General features: G+C 37.6%; 1 protein-coding gene across 5 annotated transcripts in view; it reads left to right on the top strand.

Moving 5' to 3' along the window:
• Positions 1 to 19,168, top strand: part of ZNF644 (zinc finger protein 644) — a 52,208-nt gene that overhangs the window by 972 nt on the left and 32,068 nt on the right. For 3 of the 5 annotated variants that reach the window (XM_039556484.1, XM_039556487.1, XM_039556485.1), the window contains exon 2: positions 18,797 to 18,852. The exons of 1 other annotated variant lie outside the window; for it this stretch is intronic. The gene's annotated coding sequence lies outside the window, so the exon portion shown is untranslated. Of the gene's footprint in view, positions 1 to 5,199; positions 5,337 to 18,796; positions 18,853 to 19,168 lie in introns of those variants that run through there. One more of the 5 variants, XM_010409086.4, reaches the window with a different exon arrangement.

Raw genomic sequence — 19,168 nt, 5'->3', positions numbered from 1 at the left:
CGTGCGCTCCTCCCCCTCCCCTTCGTTCCTTTCCTGCTTGGCGTGCAGCGGAGGAGCTCTGAAACGCCCGGTGTCGGTACCAAGGGCTGGCGAGTCCCCGGCACGCCGCGGCGCTGGCCCGTGTGCCCTCCGGGAGCGGTAGTAGAGCTCCCGGCGCAGAAGTGGTTTACAACAGCAGGTAAAAGTTACCAGTTCAGGTATCAAAGTCGTGTGTTCGGGCTGCCAGCAGCTTCAGGATCTGACGGTTTCTCTCACAAAGTTTGTGTTACCAGGTTGCAGTGATGAGCATCATCTTGACAAATGTAACTTGCGTGAAATGTGGAAAGTTTTTTTTTTTCTTATGGCTTGTGTGTAATCTTCAGCCTATTGGAAATAGTTCTGTTGTGGTCTGTAAACTGACAAGTCACAGTGGTAATGGAAAACAAGTATGATCTATCAAAACAGGTTTCCATCAGTGCTGTACCGCTCTAGCCCTTTAGGCACAACCTCATTTGCACTGATATTCTGATTCCTGCCCCCCTTTCTAGCGCATAATTTAATTATGAAGACTGTGTCGTGGAACTTCGCTTTCAAACGCATATGAGGAATAAATGTGCACCAGATTTTAGAGTAAGAAGTTATTTCATGTTGTATAGAATAATGAATTAACACCTGGGACAAACACTCGTAAGAGGCTGATAAGCATTTGTGGAATTCAGCTATAGGCTGTTATCTCTTACTGACTTTTTTTTAATACAAGTTGCAACATAATTTTTTGATTCAAATTAGGAAACGAATTTTAAAGAGAAGATTCTTCACAGTGGAGGGTGAAGTGCTTCAGAATTTTGGTAACTTAATGTGATTCTTCTGTATAGGATTCTTTACTACCTGACTTGTGCAAGGTTGGTGATTTGAGGACAGAATAAATGGACCAATTAGACAATGCAAAGTAAATCTGGGGAATCTTTTAGTGGGTCACTTAGGTGCAGAGAAAATGCAGCAATTTTCTTATTGGAGAGGAGTTTAAGTAGAGTGCATGAAAGAGCAGCGCAGTGTGTCAATCCTGTTACACTGACTTAGAGTCAGAGCTGATGTTGCAAACCTGTCTAATGCAACTGCAGAGGGATATGGTGCAGAGTTATACAAGAATTACAGTGAGAATTGAAATGAATAATCTTCAAGGTATCTTCTTAGAATAGTTTCTTCTGGTGTCTAGTATTCATTGCAACAGATTTCTTTTTTACTGAAAAGACCTACCCAAGGAACAGGAATCTTGTAGAGGAAAAAACCTGTAATGTCAGCAAAGAGACTTGACTTTCTTTTTATACTTTTTTTGTTTTCTTTTGCTCAGTCTGTATGATTTTTGGTCTTTTTAATTTAAAAAAGTCCTGGGCAAATATCACTGTAAAAAAGTCCCAAAAACCAACCAAACAACCAAGGGTGTACTGTTTTGTTTGGTTTTTTTTTCCCCCAGAAGTTTCATGAAGTCTAGTGTCTGATTTATACTTAGTAGCACTAGGAGGAATATGTCTAGGAAAGTATGAAAGTTCTTAAGTGAAGGCAAAAAGGGAGTTGAAATCTCAACATGTGGCCTAGCTAGTAGGAGAAAAAAGCACTGACCACTTAGAGCATCTTTTTGAGGTTATTTAGTACAGAAAAGATTGATTGGAGTATCAGCAGCTGAATAAACAGGATATTAAACAAGAATGGCAATGCCTTAGACATTAAAATAACTGAATTTCATATGGACACTGAAGTCAAGGGTTGTTAGTGGAATTTCTTGAGCAATAGTTTGTGCTTACACTTGCAAGTATTAGAACAGCCTACTACTGTGTATACTTTTTAAATTCAAGCCTTTTCAGGTCACTTATGGAGGAAATTGAACTGAAAAAGGAGTAAAATTCTCAATAGTAATAAAACATATGCATGCTCACACACAGTTACTAGTTTCAAACACTTTCAGACTTCCAACCACCTTGCAAAAGATCTGAGAACTTAAAACTGGAGAAAATACAGAATAGTTATGTGACTTGCTCTGCAGCTTCGCCTGAAGTTGGTTTGAATTAAAGATTTTTGAACAGCTGCTGATTCACTGTGTCAGTAACACTGTCCTCATATTTTTACATTTTCAAGCAACTTTTTATCTTCAGCAAAGTTCAAGTGATGTGACTGTCAGAGGCCTGCCTTAAGGTACTTGTTTTGTTCCCTCTGTTCTTTTAGTAAGAAACATTGCTCTAATATTAGTTACTACAAGCCACATTCAGTTCGTTTCTGTTGTGCTCTGGATTGCAGAGCACTATGTATTATGTATCCAGAGACTGGGAAATGACAATAAAATTAAACAATGTTGTACTCACTTAAATTGATTTTGAGACTGGGTAAACTTGGTATAATCTCCAAAACTGGGTTTGTTCAGATGAAAGTAATGTCCACCCTACTTCAGAGCATAAAGGAATTCCTAGTGAAATAAACCAAAACACGTCTGTTTTCTCTGAAAATATATTCATTGGTCTTCTTGAGCACTCTGCCTGTAACCCAAATCTGTAAGCTGATTTTGATAATTAACATTTTTATTTGCTGCATAATTTTTTTTTCCGATGTAGATGCAAACTTCCTATTTGTAGTGCATAATGAGCTTATGTTACCTGTGGAAATTGTGGATGTTGGTCATTCTGGCTGATGTACATAAAGTTACTGTCAGACTGAGTTAAAGGGTTTCGTAAGTTTGTAGTATCATGAAAAATATCCTTTTTATGCCTGATTAACAAAAAAAATCAGAAGACCCCAAACAAAAAGCTCACATAAATGTTAATGCCTGTATACATTGTGTCCCTTAGATCAATTAATAGGAGCCTTTCATGCAAGCAGTGATGGTAGAAGGCATGCCCACATTGTTCACAGATTTGTAGAAAAGCTCTTTAAGCACAAGGATGAGAAATGGCCATGTAAAACCAGATGGAAATACCGTGCACCTCTACAGTGCAGTAATCCTATGGGATGTAATTTGATGCTCAAATCACAGTTCTCCATCAAGAAAGAGCATGTAATGACTTTGCATAAACTTCTAATGTGTGTTGTTTTCAAAATTTGAAAAAGCATGATAGTCAGGCTATGTTACTTACCTAGTCTGCAATTCAGTGTCATGTAGTGAATATTTCATCTTGGTACAAAGTCTACCCAGAATCCATAGGATTTACCCATAGTGGTAGAGGAGAAGGAGAGCAAGCTTTTTAAAATTTCATAATGAAATTTATTATAACATAACTACATATAAAATAATAATTAAGAAATAAAACAATTTTTAAAAATATGCAGTTGTGCTGCCTTTCTGTCACTGTTCAACTGTACACAGCAGCTGTTAGGTTGACAAAATGTTGCAGCCGTGTCCTTACATTGCCAGTGAGGTTAAATGGGGGAAGACAGTGGCTTAACAGTGTGTATGCATGTTTTGGTTACACTAAATAGTAACTGATATAATACTTTCGAGCAAACTTGGGATTACAGAGAAGTCTCACTCCAGTAGAAGTAATTGTAATGCGCTTGGTATGGGAACTGATGGTTCATGCTTAATCCAGATACTGGAAATGGAATTCTCTAGCTGGTGTTTATTGATTGATATTGAGTGCTTTGTTTTACAAATAGTTAACTGGTTTAAGGATGATGGGCTATTTAGTAATTCAGTATTTCTTGAAACTTAATCCAGTTTATGCGAAGTTCATGCTCAAATCAGAATAAAGGTCACATTGCTGGGTTTGGGAATATTTCAGGCCTATTGTTAGTGTGTTGTAACTTTTCAGTATGCTGAACACTACAAGTTAGATACTTATACTTAATTGGACTTTTTTTTTTTTTTCATAAAGGGACATTATTTTGTGAGTATTTGAATGATTGTATTTTTTGCTTGCCATAAATGACTGCTTGATAATCTTCATCTTTACAAAGTAGTAGAGCAGGAGAGAGGGTGCATTTTGGGAAACAGGATGGGAGGAATTGCAGGTACCTTATTGATAGGTCCAATTATAGCTGAAGACGTGAATTGAGATCATTGTACCTTCCCTGTTCTCTGGACCAGCTGTTAACACCCACTTGTAAAAATATTTTCCACAGCAAAGTATCTCTTCTGTAATTTACCTTTATTTACAGGCTTTTGCCTGATGCATCCATTTTTAGTTTGAGTGAAAGACAAGGAATTCCTTAGCAGCTGTAATCATTGAAATGTAGTAATGAGTCCCTTCTGCTTCCCTTTTCACAGAATAATAATTTGGTAGATTGATAGCATTGAGTTGTGCTTTATCCCATCTACTTTCCCAGTGTGGCTCTTTGGTAGGGTCTGGGGCGGGCTTTCCAAAAAGGCATACAAAAGGAGGTCAGGTGGCTGCTTTTGAAAAACTGATCCTAATATCTGCCCATAAAGTGTGGCAGCTCTGAAGCTGCCCCTTGCTGCTGCTGGTAGGAAGTGGCTAGTGTGTGTTACCTGCCTGGCTGCAGTCAATGGGTGGTGGTTATGGTTTAGGGTTTTCATTGGTTTGGTTGGGGTATTTTTTTGTTTTGCTGCTCTTCAGTGAGTGTTCTGGCTAAAAGGTTTTTTTATTCTATTTTAGCTTCAGTTTTTATCTTCTGGAGTGATTGTCCTCTGTATATTTCTCCTGTTTGCTTCTGCTTCTGCTCAGCTCTCCTGGGAGCACTATGTGATATAATTTTTGATGATTACTTTTGGAAAGCCCTTAATGTTCATAATGTTTGTTGCTGATACCTTTCTTCATCTTCAGATGTGGGCATATACAACAGTTTTGTAACTGTAGAGTTTTGGGAACTGTCTCTTATGTTAATTTAGTTTTCTGGATTTATCTTCTTCAGTCAGAAGAGTTTGGAGGTTTATAGAATTTGTATCCTAAAATTAGGCTCCCAACAACCAAAACAGTGGTTGTAGTTTATTGTATTTATTATTACGTTTATACTTACGTAGGTTATTGTATTTATGCATATAAGAATATTGTGTGTTTTTATGAATGTTCTTAGGAGCCTTGACCAAAGACACTGGATTCTATGTTCTCCCCTGTGATAATGGGTAGGGAGGGCAGAGAAGGGGAGTATTTTTTTCCAACAGCTGTATTTTTGTTGTTACTGCTAAGTTGGCTCAGTATTAGAAACAATATTTTCAACAGAGAACAGGCTCTGCCTGCAAAATTCCAATATAAATAACTTTTTTTCTTCACACAGAAGTTCTGGGTTTCTTGTTTTAATACCGTGGCTATGAGTGTATCTTCTGTGAGAAAGTCTTGATTGCGTGTGCTGTCACAGGGAGTGGGAAGTGGCAGTTCTGCAGCTGGCTTCTCGCAGTTCTCTCCCACACTGAAGTGAGTACTCTGCCCTTTTTTGCTTCCTTTTTCTTAACATACTTATTGACATATTGAAATCACCTAATCTTTTCTGTTCTTGGGCAAAACTTTAAAACTGAGAATCTGTGGCATGTAATGAAAATAACTGCACTGTATATGAATTGTAGTGAATATTAGCACTCTGAAGTTACTTTAAAAAAGAGTTTCTCATCTTCTAGGAAGTTAAGAACAAAATGGCAATTAGAACTCCCTAATCAGGTAGTTATCAACAAAAAAATATGTTATGACAGTTTTTTTGCTGGGGTAAAAGGAGGAAGGTAAGTTGGGGGGGACATACGATGGTGAATTACCCTAGATATGCTGCAGTGAAAAAATTGGAGGGGTTTGGAGCAATTACAGAATGGGAGGGAGTAGAGCTTGCATGTCTGGAATGCAAGTTGAGCTGAAGTGCTGCAGAAACTGAGGTGGAAAGTTGGCTTGTGTTGTTACATAAACCAAAGATAGTCGGTACTGTCCATAGTCTTTTTAGATCTTTGCTTTGGGGAAACCTTTGAAGGTTTGTTTTGTCTGACTTGTTTTCTTATAAAAGTGGTTTCGGACAGTGATTGTTTTTTTCTGTGTCCTTGTACTGTGTTGGACAAAAGTAACTTGAGTGATGAAAAGCAGTAGACTTGGTGAGCTGCTTTAGCATGGATTCTTACAGACTTCTCCTTTTGTTAGTGTTTTGAAGTAAGGTGGGTGCATCACTAGTGTTCCGTGCCATATTCCCCTAAATGCCAAGCCCTTGTTCCCCAACTTTTGAGGTGGTGAGACTTGCTGATGAAGTTCATTGTGATTGTCACTGCTGTGCATGTGGCTGAAACAGCTGGTGGATGAGAGACGTTTCTTCTCTGGCATCTGTGAGATTGGGAGAGGAAGAGAAACAGCTTGTCCAGAAAAAAATTGTTCTCCAGGTATCTGTCTCTATCACAATCGTAAGACTGCTGTTGCTTTTCAATGTTTTACCAACAGTAGTGAGCACTAGAAGGCATAAGGTATTTTTGCATAAAGGAGAGTGCAAAAAATGGAAATGATGCTTGGGAGAAGCCATTCAGGTTCCTATAGAACTGAAACGTCAGAGTGTTTCTAAAAATACTGTGCGGGTACTGTGGTAATTCATTTTTAGAAATCTCTTTTAGACAGTAAAAACAACTTCTGAATTTGCCTTCTGTTTTTCAGTCCAGTGAAGTACTACCAGAGATGAGCAGAGATGATGACTTGTCTAGCAAGGAGTTATGTCAAGAGCAAACAAGCGGTTGTGTTTCTTTGTATATCTTTATAGATATTTATCAACATTTGTATATAGACAAACAGTTAAAAGTTGGAATATTGTATTATGGAAGATCATACAAAGTTCTAAATGAAGGCAATATGTAGGACAATGTACTGACATTCAGTAAAACTGAAGGCATCCAGGTTCTGTAGTCTCTTCAGAAGTTCAGCTATGTCCATTAGGAAATCAGAGAGATGAGTTGATAGTTTTGCATAAGAAGTACTTCAGTATTGCAGCAGGACCTTTCTTCCTCTCATTTGGAGCTCTAATGATGAGTTAGTTTTTGAGTTTTGGTTGTTTTGGGGTTTTTTTTTTCTTGTGGAGCCATTTTGAGAAAAGTAGGTTTATTTGACTTCTGCAAGGTGATTACTTCAATCTTTAGGATATTGGGTGCTGTTTTAAATAAAGTTCTATTTAATATATTTCTAGTAACTTGGCTTTAAGTCTGTCTAGTAGGCTGGTCCTGAAGCATGCTAATGCATACTATTTGCAAAGGATGTAAATATATAAAGGAGGGAGGATTAATTAGTGATCATCTGTGTTGTGGTTTCCATGATCTTCTTTAAACAAAGTTTTCTTCCAACTTAGTGATATTGATACTAGGAACTAGAGTGCTTTTGTCCAAAGTAATATCTCTGTGATTTCACTTTCATTCTGACAAACAGTTTTACCTTGACTTTCCTTCCATTTTTAAAAATAATTTTCCAGAATGCCATTTTCAGCAGGAAAGGGTGCTCTGGTTTTTACATGCTGGAGGCTGTCCTCTTTCTTCATGTTTTCTGTCACTGTAGGTTCATTAGCATTTCTTCCTTTCCTTAAAGGAGATTTTAGCATTCAGAAATAAAAACCAAACCTGCATGATGTTAAATTGGCAGCTATTTGAAAGAATGCAAAATTGTTAAACTTACTGATACTCTTCCCCAGGACAGTCCTATTAGTGTAAAAAACCCACCTTAGTCATCCTCCCCCTCCAGCCCCCCCAATCCTGACCAGAAAACAAAAAAAACCACCTCCACCTCAAAACTCCCTTGGCTTTTTAAGACTAAAGTACAAATCTGAGTGGTTTATGGCTGCCTATACCTCATAAAAAATGAAAGATACAAATATCACTGTTTTTCTCTAAATATTGTGAATTCCAAACAGTTGTCTGGTAGGCCAAAATATCATCAAGAGCTTTGGTTAGGATATTCTGAAGGCTTAATTTTGGAGAAGTTGACCTGTTCTTTAACTTCCTTTGTTTTCTGTTTTATTTGTTCTCAGAATTTCTTTAGTTTTGTGAATCTGAGCATAAAGACAGGTTATTTCTTAAATTTGTAATAATACCTTACGTATTTCTGTACTTTTATTAGAGTTCTGCAGAGTCATTCGTAGCTCTTGTTTTCTCAGAAGCTGTTGAAGTTGATTAAGTAGGTATTGAGTAAGTTCTGAACCTTTTTATCAGAATTGCATTAATTTAGTGTGCTTCTATATGTTGTCCTTGAACTTAAGGAAAAGTTACTCTTGCTCCTTTTATCCATTTAAACCACAAGATTTCATATTCATACGTATTCTCTCAACATTTAAGTGTTGGTTATATTTCCTTTAGTGTTCCAGTGGAAAACAAGCATGAGGTAACTGGAGCTAACCTTAAAAAAATCTAACTTGTATGCTTACAAAATTCCCAATAATGAGGAAAAATAGTAGCTCTGGGGCCAGTCAGTAGGCAAATAGTCAGCTGAATTTATGGGCCCAAAAGTAGGCACAGAACCTCTGTTGATGTAGAGCACTAAGCTTTTGGGACATATTAGTCAATATCATTGTGAATTTATGAAGCCTTTGAGCAAGGTGTTCAGGGAGTTTTTATTTTAACTATGAATGTCCAAGACAATGGCAAAGTTTCCTTTATCTTTGGTGCTCACTTCCGTTTGTTTTAAGAAGCTTTGTTATTACTGCAAATAAACGTAAGCTTTATACTTGCTTAACAGCAAGAAAATATTTCTGTCTTGGGCTTATGTCCTTTTTAGGGTGGGAAACATACAGGTTTCTTTGCTTCAGTTAAAAAACTGAAACACTCTGAAACAGAGTAATGATGTGAATGACTTGTGCCATTTATACTCTGATTTTATGCAGTCTTAGCCCATGCAGATCCAGTTCTTTCGTGCTGTCTTAGTAATCCAGTGTAAAGCATATGAAACGGGCTTAGAGTGTCTTGTCTCTTCTGTTATTTGAGTTACTTTTGCAAATTTTGTTGGGAAACCTGTTTTGGTTAGGAAAACTAACAAATCAAGTGTATATGGATTCTTTAGCTCCAACCAGATGAGATGCCCAAGGACAGCCAACGAGCCGGATATGCACAGGTGAGGATAACTGGTGTGGCATGCTGGAAATACCAAGTTTTTCCATTTGCCTTCATGTATTTGGAAGAACTAATTCAAATAGCAAAAGAATCAAAGAGTGAAAGCTTTTGCCTGATTGATAACTAAGCAAAAGGAAGTGAACAAGTCCACAAGCATTTAAAGGGTTCAAGGCTGAAAAGAGAAAGATTGATGAAGCCCTAATCTTAAAGTGACACCTGCATAGAACTGCCGTATCTTCTTGCAATCTCCCATGGAGACTCCATAGATGTTTATTAAACAGTTTAGAAAGTAGACCTCAAAGTACTGCATAACTTGAGTAGAGACTCCTTGGGGTAGATCTTGAAAACACCTGCTTCATAGCAGAATACTTTTCGTGGAATGATTTTGTAGCAAAGGCATAACTTTACAAAACGCTTTGAAAATTTACTATAGGAAACACTCCTGCATGATGACTGTATTAGTAATAAAGCTTGTGGACACTGTCCAATTGCACACAGGGACCCCGAATAGGAGCTTACTAACAAGACATGGATGCTGTGTCTGAGCTGAGCTGCGGTTGTGGTGCTGGTGGTGTGTGACTGGCTCCATTGAGTGTTCACAATGGTAACTGGTGGTCACAAACTACATTTCAGAGAGGGATGTGGAAGCATTTGCTCCAGCTTGCTTGCCAGGTCTGGTAGTATAACCTGAGTTGTAAGATGTGTGTTGTTCCTATTCAAAAAACACTAATGCAGCTATCTGGCATGAAGGTGTAAAATAAAACACAGTTGGCTTAATTAGGTTGCATTGCTGCAGCTTATCTAAGGTAGGAAATAGTTTTTACCTATTTCTGTAGGCAATGGACAATGCTGGAAACTTACAATGTCACCAAACTGAACGTGAACACTGAAAAGCTCGGAGAGGAATGGCTCTAAGGTGGTAGTGTTGACAGCATGTTATAACTTTCCTTCTTCACCAAAACCATTCCTCTGTCACCAAAAAGCAGGCTCCTGCAAAATGAAAGGAAGTCTTTATGTTACTGCTTGAGTATATGTGACTCCCCACAGTGCTCTTTCATAGATTATAAAGATTATAGCTTGTATATCGACCCAATTAGGACTCATTTTGTAGCTTCACTTCAAATCTGATAAGCAGTGGCTAAATCCTATTGTATGAAATAAGTGTCTTTTATTTGGAAAAAAGCTTTTGCTGGAAGAATGGCAGTGCTGGGATTTATCTTTTTATGTGATTGTTTTGGAGTTTATATTATGGGGGGATTGTTTTATATGGTTATATTCTTCATCCTGGAACATTCATTGTAGTCACAGCTTAGTCCTCCGGTAAGAAAGAAGGCTGTTTGGGAGTTAGCAGTGCTGTTTACAGAGGGTAATACTCCAGACTGTCTACTCTGTCCTCTGCTGGAAGGTACTGTCATAGGGATATCAGAATAAAATCTCTGCTGCACCAATTCAGAGTTCATCGTAACCCTACCTTCATTTTAAGTGTAAGCCCTTATATATGAGATATTTCTTAGCACTTGATGAGCAAAGCTTTGCTTATGAAAAGTGTGCATGAAATCTCTAGGAAATTTTTGTTAGATTTTACATTTTCACGGGCACAGAAAATACACTTCCTCTGAGGCTAGGAACAGGAGATTCCCTTTCCTGCCATGGTCAGGAAATGTCAGAAATGCTGTCTAGACAGACAGCAGCAGGCATTAGAGCTCGTGATCCCAGCATAGATACCCTTTCGACTGGAACAAACTTGGAAAGAACTGAATTTGGACTTAGGATTCTGTTTTGGAGGGGGTACGTATATGATAATACCAGTTCACTATTTCCTCCCATTGCTGTTATAAATGTTTATGTAATTCACTTCTGTTCTGTACTGCTTTCTTTCAAACTGTCATGATAACAAGAAAGGGAGATTTTTTTTTTTTAAAAAAAGGAAAAAAGAAAAGAGTAATTTATCACTAATTTTGAACTGTAGGATTTTAGGCTCAACCTTTTTTAAAATCTGCATTGCAGTTTTAATTCAAGAAAGTGTTCCAAGTTTTGTCATTTTTTAAGACTTTAGAAACAGAGAGAAAGACTTGGAAATGAATGTGTACACTAGTTTGCCTTACAGCGTAGAAAATTCAGAGATATTCAGAATAAGTCTATTAAGAAATTGGTTTTGGCTCCAGCACTCGCTTTGATGTCGTAATCTGCGATCTGCGAAGGGTTCAGTGGCTGCTGTCGGTGCTGTGACCGAGGTGCAGCCTGCGGCTTGGTGATCCTGTATTGGGCTGTGTGTTCTTAGCGCCTGCAGGTGGAAATAATGAACTGCAGCGCTGCTCTCCCCTTAAAGTATCCTTGAGTAGCAAACTGTTCAGTCTCCTAAATGTGGGGGTTGGTCGTTCGGGGCTTTTTAAAACGGGAGCTGCCATGTTGTTGTATTTCCATTAGTGTAAATATAAATTGAGTCGAGTGCAGCGCTAGAGAATACTGATAGGTGAGTACAGTGGACTGAAGACGGTCTGGAGGGAGGCATCTGAAGAGTGTAGCCAGAGAAAACTGCTGAGCAGTTCACTGCCTTTGGGTTTATACAGAGTTTGCAGGAAGGACTGTTGGCTATGAAACAGTGTTAAAGCTGGAAAGAAAATGGCTACCAGAAATCATTGTTGCTACAGTAACAACATGGCGTGATTATTAATGTGCTGATTTAACTACTGTTAAAAATATTGTGTGAGATACGGCCTTGAAGTAAAAGTGTCCTTAAAGGGAACAGATGTTTTAATCTATTTAGATATTAATGGATACGATCAGGCATTCTTGTTTTAGAATGCCGGTCTATTTAGTGGATAAAGTCATTTCTATTAAATATTTTTTAAAACCTCATTATTGCCTTCTCTACACTAAAAAATTAGTTAACGGTTTTAAATTTTATTAATAAACATAATGTCCCTATAAAACAACTTGCGAGGAAAAAAACAGTACAGAGATACTATTTCACAAAATATGTTGTGTCTGATAACATAATTCTGGCTTTCTGAAATGAAGCCCTGAGTGTTTTTTCTGCATGGAGCAAAGCTTTTTTTTTTTTTGAAGATTTTTTAATATTTTGAGTTTGAAATAAATATGCCCAGCCTACATCCTATTTGAAGATTTATAAATAAGGATCAAGATATATAAATAAGGGTCAGATTATAGAGTGGAATCTGCTTGGGAAATTGTATTTTATGTCATAAGGATGTAACTGTGTGCATTGTGTAGTAAACTTCTCACAGGTTTTCAAGTAATAGATTGCAGTTACATTGAGGAATTTCAGAGTTACTTTATGCAGTGTGTCAGGAAAGGGATATGTCAAGTTCAGTGAATGTGTGAAGAATAATTGATGAATTTCTGTCTCTATCAGGATTGCACAGGTGGCAGATTGATGACAGGTATGGACAGACAATAAACTGTGTCTGCTCTTCATCAAAGTCCCATATGTATGGTGTGTTTTATACCTAGAGAAGATGCCATTTTTCTGTACTTTTTTCACCTTTTGGGGTTTTGGTGAAGCTCTGTGTTGGACTTCCTTGACTGAAAAGGCACTGGATTCGTTTACTAGAGGTGGGGCTGGTAAACTATTTACAGACATGAGTGCCAAATATGCATAAGATAAAACTTTGAAGTTGTAGAAAAATGAGTAGTATGTGAAGACAGATGTTTGAATGTAGCTGTAGAATGGTGTTGCTTAGTGGTGCACAAAAGGGGATGCACTAATTTGATGGATACAATCTTAGCTTAAACTTTTTTTTGCTGTTATGCTTAACTTGGCCTGCTTCATGTTTTTATTAAAATTCTGTAGTTCTGGAGAAAGGAGAGGACAACACTGAAAATGTCTAACATCACGGTTTGGTATTTTAAAAACAAGCTTTGAAATATAAGAGGCTGTTTTCTTAAAATGAGCTGCCTCAGATGTTTCTAAAAGCTTGCTGCTTTTTTTGTTTTTTAAAGACAGAAAAAGCATGTTTTCTAATTAAGGCTTTTGGTTCCTTAGAAAGCACTTCAGTGATCAAGCTTTCCTGGTTTGTATTTTCAGTTACGTTTCAGCTGAGAAATGGGAGGTGCAAACTTGGACTAAAATTTTTAAAGGAACCATAATCAAATTTTTTATGAGGTAGGGAAGATTTCATGTAACTGTTTCCTGGAATGCTTTTATACAGTGCCTATAGAGTATGTCACTGTATTTTGAGGTGCTCTGTGTAAAGTGTACATGATGATTTTGTGAAGGAATATATATATATATAAATGCAGACTGGGCACAAAGTGATTGTATAACTGGAAGGTTAGGGGCAGTTCCTGTACAGGCAATGTATTGGCAAGATTTTGCTGACAACATAATGAGTGCAGAAGTGTTCAGAGTCAAGGGTGATGCCAAGGATGTGTATAGTGCCATTAGTAGTTCGGAGTGGAGAGATGTCATTCTGTGCTTTAAGCTTTCCCTATTTGAGAAAAGCTGTTACTTAAGGTATATAAGTGCAGCAAATGAAGAGCTAGTTCGTGTGGTCAAGATGAATAGGCTGAAGGGTGACTGAAAATGTTTGGATGTTTATTATGCGAGTGGTAGGTTGAGCTGTAGTTTAAACGGATAGGGAAATTGTAAAGAAGGTGAATTATTTCTCTGTAGCTTATTGCTTATGGTAAATCTCATTGTGAAGAATGCCATTCAATTTTAGTTGGGTATTGATGGACTGTAAACTTTTCAATATCAATGATACTTAGAAAGTTGTGCCCATCTTAGCTGAGGGGGGAAACTGCATTGGTAAGTCACCTTCATAAACAACATGTTAGTATTTTCTCTTAAGGTCTTGAAATTCTAAATATTTTCAGGATTCCCATCTTCAAACTGATGCTTCCGTTTTGTACTTTTATGATGCTTTCATTTGTGTGTTGATTGTTACATATTTGCTTACTGGATAGTGTATGCTCAAAGTAAATAGCTCTCAAATTGTTTGTTTCCTCTGGCTTCTCTGTAGACGTCTTTGAATCTTTGTAGTGTGCCTGTTGTGTACATCTTTGAATGTTTGCATCTGATCTGTTTAGTGATAGAGAGGAAAAATAGCCTTTTCAACCAATATGTTTTGTTAGTCCAAACTCATGCCTACCTAGAATACTTTTCGCTGTGATGACTTTTCAATTTTTTTTATTTATGGTATGCACATTTTTGAAATAATAATTAAATCTCTTATTTGACCTAATTGATGGTATAAACAGCAGTTCTTTTTTTCATTCAAGCTACTCTCTCAGACTACTTTTTTTCCTACTGTGATACGCCTATTAATGTTGCATTCAACTACTTATAATCTTGTTTGGACTGAAGCAGCTTCTCAGTCTGAGGTATGATCAGTTGTGTTCATTTCCTATGCTGTGACACATTTCCTTGAAGTGTTTCACCGTCCCATACGGAGCGTTGTCAAAAAGCAAAACTTTCTACGAGTAGAAAAAATGAGAGATTTCGACATTTCCACGTGAAAGCCCTACCACAGCTTTGGGAACTGTGCATGTGGCTTTTACTGTGATGAATAGACAAAGGAAGAACTGTAACTTCTTTGAACTATTTTTCCCATAACTCTCAAAATCTAGCAGGAGATTCAAAATGCAGGAGGCAGTCTTCTCTCTTGCAGTCCCTTGCTTGCTTTTGTTCACTCACTGCAGATTCTTTGAAGTCAGAAGCATCTCCAGTAAAAAGACTTAAATTTTGTCTCTTCATGTTATCAAGTGTTAAGCTTTTGCTTAATTTGACTTCTGGGTAATTCAGGCTTCAGTATAGTACCTGCTCTTAAGTACTGCTCTTCATTAACTGTTTTAAGAAGACTGATTATTATTTTTTCTTTACAAATTTAATTTTGTTAAGTGGGATTGTGGCATATATAATTCAGTTGGTTAAACTACAGTTGGAATAGCATAGATGGAGAGGTTCTACAAATTCTCAGAGGGTATTAATTTTGTGGTTTTAGAACACCTCATGTTTCAATTCAAATGATTATTTAATCTACACTGAATGTTAGTTCTAGATATTTGTGGGTACTGAAAGTAGATTAAGTTGTTTTTATACTTTTTAAATAGAAATCAAAGCTCCTTCTGCAAATAGAAAGCAGGAAACTGCATTTTGTACAGACAAGGTCATTGCTGACTACTTGTTTGGAAAATGGCGGTATAGGCTTGTCTTTAAAGAGCTTTTCAGCTCTGTTAACTGATAGAGGAGACTCTAGTCGGCTAAGTTTTTGCCTTTTCAGTCCTTTTCTGAAATTACTTTATCCCTGATACTGTATGTACAGTTTTGGCATGAACTTCTGGGTTTGTTGTAATAGCCTTTTCTTAGAGTAATCTCTGCTTTCTGCTGGCTGTTTTTTCCTGCACTGATATTTAGGATTGTTAGATTTTTATAAGTTGATAGATGTTTTCCAGAGCTGCAATGAAATTTATTCATGCCCCACACCCTGCTTTTGAATTTAATGCTGGGATGGTCATATCCTCATAAATGTAGCTGCTGCTCTTGACTAACTAATCATTTTTTCTAAGCCGTGAAGTCAAGACTACAGTTGCAAGCCTTTTGCTATGTCATGTCAAGCTGGTGGAATTGACTGTTTAGCCACAGTTTATAGCAACAGAAGTAGTTTGTATAGTATAGTTACTCTAGTCTTTGTTTCTTCCTTTTTCTTCCTACTCACGCAGGCATAATCAGCTATAGGGGCAAAAGCTGGTTTTGTGTTAAACAACACACAGCGAAACAAAAACCATCGAACAAACCACCTGAAAAACTTCCATGTGAATTACATTCCTGGCTGCAGCCATTCTGGGAGAAGGTTGTAGTTAAAGGTGGTTGTGTCTTTTCCCAGATAGATATAGAAATGTCAGTTTTAACAGAGATCTGTTACTAATAAGGGCTGCATAGTAAATAGATGGATCAAAACTCTTGTCAGGATTACAACAAATTTTACTTAGTCGTTGTACACCTTTTCATTCTAGTGTTTCTTAAACTTTTTCCTCAGAGAGGGAGGGGTGTGTTGTTAGGAGATAACTCTTGCTATAAAAAAGTTTCGGTCCATCTTTTTGTTTAGTGTCACTGGGGGTGCACTTGTGATTGCTCTCATCTCTGCCATTTCAGTTTTCTTCCACTTCCTGTTCACTGCCCTTATCAGAACAATCAGCTGCTTATCGCTATTCAGAAGCCTGACCATTTTACAGCAGTCCTTTTTCCCTGCTGTGGTCCCCCTTCTCACTCTTTGAATATCAAGGCCTCCAGGTGAATGCTCTGTAACTACATTTCTTACTCAATCCTGCATCCTTTTGATGCCATCTTTTATTACCTGGTATGGGAGAGTGAATTTCATTCTCACTTCCTTTCCTGATAATGAGAATTAACACAGGCAAATTGGAGCAAAAACATTTATGATGTTGAAATCCTAGCCTTTCCCTAAGGAAATTTTTGGAGAACTACCTTGCTCGAATCTGGTGGTAAAGAATGTCAGGCGCTCAGCTATTTCAAATGTCATCACACTTGAAATGAATAGTAGGTGTTAGAGTTTGATTGTACTGGAGTGAGAGGAATCTTATTTGACAGCAGAAGGACCTTTGAGAGGAGAGGTGAGTGCTGTTTAAGCACTATAGGAGGGTGGCTTTAAACAGTGTCAATACTATCAGTAGTTTGGGCTAAAATCTGGTGTCTTGTGGATTGTGTTACCTTCATCAAGATGTTTGCATGACACTGCAAGCACCATCTCCTGTTGGGTGGAGCTTTGTACAACAGAGGGTTTGAAATTCCAAAAAGGGGGAGTTAATTATGTAGGGCCTTCTGCAGGGCTGCAGTGACCAGCCCTTTGGTACTTCAGCAGTTTACTTGCTGGTGATCTTTGTGAAACTTGTGACCTCTCCTTCAGCTGGACAATATCCAAATTATGATGGCCTATCTTCTCTTTTTTCTTCTTTTTCCCTCTGTGCCAGATGTAGAATAACCTCAGATTTATCCTGAGTGGTTTGTGAGCTCCTGTGATCCAAAGAATACTGAAATGAAAGCGCACTTGGATTTAAGTTTTCTGCTAAGTGGACTTTTAATGAGTACAAGAGTGCATGCCCTCTAGATGGTGTAGGTTAAGACTTCCCATTTTATGTCAACAAAGTGAATTGATTGGTCCAAAGTAAAGTGTTCCTATGGAAAAGCTGTTAGAGAGAGTAGGGGGTGGTATGACACTATACTGCAGTATCACCCCAGTGATCTGCAGTTGTCTGGGCTCAGTCCTTTGATGGAAAGATTCTGTCTGCACTTGAGTGACAAGCCATGAAATCTGTGTTGAGAACAGTTATTGCTAATGTTTAGTTAATTGCAGTGTTTAGAAGATGTGGGTGTTGAGGCCATTTTGCACGGGGGAAGAGTCATTGTAGTTCTTAATGAGAGAAATGTTAGACTGCGGTTTTCACTGCCCAGCCAAAGTGCATAGGCTTATTGAGATGTCTGGTTTAGTGCTCATGGTAATGTTTGACCTTCTTTCTCATTTTTTGAAAGGTGTTTTGGCTCTTCATGTATGGAGGCTGTTTTTTTTGTGGGCATATAACTGTAGCTTTACATTTACTTTCTGTAACATACAGTGGAGCTCCACTGCTGTTTGAAAGTAACACTTCTGCTGCTCTAGATGAATGGAATATTACTTTAAAACCTGACTAAAGAATTCTGGTTCTTTTATGTAATAAGTCTTATTTGAAAAATGAGTATGTATATTGAATAACATTCATGCATAAAGCTACAGTTTAACGTGATACTTGGGACATGATCCTGGGGCTGGGGAAAGGACCTCAAATACTTATCTTCTGTTGCTTTATATTATCCAGTCAGACTTTTTTGAAAGATCTGTCTTCCCATACTATCTGTCTTTGTAATTTGGACAAGTGGCTTTGAGACAGTTGCAGGTTGATTGGGGAACTCTGAGTCAAAAAGCTGTGTGTGAATAAAATGAGGTAAGTAATCGTCACCAGTGTGTGAGGATAGTTACCTCATTCATAGTCAGTTTTGATGATGCCTAAACATTTAGTCTAGATAAGAGTAACCTACCCTTTCTGTAAAGCTTTATGCTAGTAGTTGTGTCTTCATTAGTAGACACAGTTCTACAGAGGTACCATACCCAAATCCATTCTTGTTTCTGTGCAGCTTCTTCAGTGGCTTTTGGAGTCTTCCAAATTTCCAAATAGGAAGTGAAAAATGTCCTTGTATAGTTATTGCTAAAGATACATGAGCAAAACAAGTTCATCTGACACTGATCAGCTTTCATGAAGACATATAAATTACAATTTTTAAGTGGGCCAGGTAGTCTTGGAATAATAAACACAACTTTGCCCTAGAAAAGTTGAGGAATTAGAAAGGCCCAGGCATAAAGTCCTCCAACACCTAATTTCAGATACGTTGATCATTTTTGCTAAAAAGATTTTTAAAAAGCTTTCATTTGTAACCATTTCCTTTCTGTATATCATTCCTCATTCAGGGAACTTGAGATAGCTTAGTTTGAAGGCACTAGCAGCAAATGCAGAGATTTTCTTGCCATGCAACTTCTTTTCCCCTGTTCTGCCCACTTAGTTCAATAGCATGTGTATATTTGATACAACTTCTTGGTAGATTTTTTAATTAAAATGCCAATAGCTATGTTATTTAGAAATTACACGTGTTTGAGAGAAGAGCACTGGAGTTGATGTCCTACCCTGAGAAGAAAAAGATAGAATACTTTTATGGCTGTGGGTTTTTTACCTCTCTGTTTTGCTTGGCTTATCTGATAATCTAGGACACAAGCAGAAAACAGTGACAGCTGTACAATAAGTTCTTGTTTCATTTTGCAGGTTTGTTTTAATGTGGAAGTGGATCTTACAGCATAATGTAAATCAAACAAGCAAAGGTGAGTAGGAGTTTTGTATTGGTGGTTTTTTCCCCCCAAAATGGCATTGGCATATACTGGTAAACATGCAGAAAGGTGGTCAGTGAAAATTTACTTGAAATTTGTATCTTGATTACTGTAATGTATGCAGTGTATGTGCTGTAATGGTGCAGTGTTACTTCTAGGAAACCAAAAGAGGCACAAAAGATATTGCCCCATTATTTAATATTATGATGACAGTTATGTTTTTCTTCCATAAGTTATTATAGTCAGAAAGCTGTCAACTAGCTTTTGAGCTGTCCTACTAGCTGTTGAGAGCCACAATTATGAGTGCTTC

Source organism: Corvus cornix, chromosome 8 (assembly GCF_000738735.6).
Source record: "Corvus cornix cornix isolate S_Up_H32 chromosome 8, ASM73873v5, whole genome shotgun sequence".
Classification (NCBI taxonomy): domain Eukaryota; kingdom Metazoa; phylum Chordata; class Aves; order Passeriformes; family Corvidae; genus Corvus; species Corvus cornix.
Note: the sequence above shows the minus strand (reverse complement) of the source record. Positions and strands in the feature narration are given on the sequence as shown.